Source organism: Arachis hypogaea, chromosome 18 (assembly GCF_003086295.3).
Source record: "Arachis hypogaea cultivar Tifrunner chromosome 18, arahy.Tifrunner.gnm2.J5K5, whole genome shotgun sequence".
Taxonomy (NCBI): domain Eukaryota; kingdom Viridiplantae; phylum Streptophyta; class Magnoliopsida; order Fabales; family Fabaceae; genus Arachis; species Arachis hypogaea.
In genome coordinates, this window is record NC_092053.1 from 102,028,647 (window position 1) to 102,030,057 (window position 1,411).

At 41.5% G+C, this 1,411-nt stretch overlaps 1 non-coding gene across 1 annotated transcript; it reads left to right on the forward strand.

The window, feature by feature from the left end:
- Nucleotides 1-882: 882 nt before the first annotated feature.
- Nucleotides 883-990, forward strand: LOC112774630 (small nucleolar RNA R71). Its single transcript, XR_003189107.1, has one exon. It is a non-coding gene; the product is annotated as a small nucleolar RNA R71 (small nucleolar RNA).
- The last annotated feature ends 421 nt before the right edge of the window (nucleotides 991-1,411 follow it).

The window sequence follows — 1,411 nt, forward strand, 5'->3', positions numbered from 1 at the left end:
TAGATGAGTCTCAGATTCCTTTGGTTCCTCAGAGGAAAACTCCTTATTGATCACTGGACATCCCAAGAGGTCTTCCTCCTTGGGATTCACGTCCTCCCCTTCCTCCTTGGATTCGGCCATGATGGTTATATCAATGGCCTTGCACTTTCCTTTTGGATTTTCTTCTGTATTGCTTGGGAGAGTACTAGGAAGAGTTTCAGTGATCTTCTTACTCAGCTGGCCCACTTGTGCTTCCAAATTTCTAATGGAAGACCTTGTTTCATTCATGAAACTCAGAGTGGCCTTAGATAGATCAGAGACTAAATTGGCTAAGCTAGATGGATTCTGCTCAGAATTCTCTGTCTGTTGCTGAGTGGATGATGGAAAAGGTTTACTATTGTTAAACCTATTTCTTCCACCATTAGTAAAGCCTTGTTGAGGCTTCTGTTGATCCTTCCATGAGAAATTTGGGTGATTTCTCCATGAGGGGTTATAGGTGTTTCCATAAGGTTCACCTATGTAATTCACCTCTACAATTGCAGGGTTCTCAGGATCATAAGCTTCTTCTTCAGAAGATGCCTCTTGAGTACTGTTGGATGCAGCTTGCATTCCATTCAGACTCTGAGAAATCATATTGACTTGCTGAGTCAATATTTTGTTCTGAGCCAATATGGCATTCAGAGTATCAATTTCAAGAACTTCCTTCTTCTGAGGCGTCCCATTACTCACAGGATTCCTCTCAGAAGTGTACATAAACTGGTTATTAGCAACCATGTCAATGAGTTCCTGAGCTTCTGCAGGCATTTTCTTTAGGTGAATGGATCCACCTGCAGAAGTATCCAATGACATCTTAGCTAATTTAGACAGACCATCATAGAATATATCCAGGATAGTCCATTCTGAAAGCATGTCAGAAGGACACTTTTTGGTCAGTTCCTTGTATCTCTCCCAAGCTTCATAGAGGGATTCACCTTCCTTCTGTCTGAAGGTTTGAACATCCACTCTAAGCTTGCTCAGCTTTTGAGGAGGAAAGAACTTGGCTAAGAAAGCCGTGACAAGCTTATCCCAAGAGTTCAGGCTATCTTTGGGTTGAGAGTCCAACCATATTCTAGCTCTGTCTCTCACAGCAAAAGGGAAAAGCATGAGCCTGTAGACTTTAGGATCTACTCCATTAGTCTTAACAGTATCACATATCTACAAGAATTCAGTTAAGAACTGAAAAGGATCTTCAGATGGAAGTCCATGAAACTTGCAGTTTTGTTGCATCAGAGAAACTAATTGAGGTTTAAGCTCAAAGTTGTTTGCTCCAATGGTAGGAATTGAGATGCTTCTTCCATGTAAATTGGAATTAGGTGCAGTAAAGTCACCAAGCATCCTCCTTGCATTATTATTTTCGGCTGCCATCTCCCCTTCCTGTTCGAAAATTCCTGTA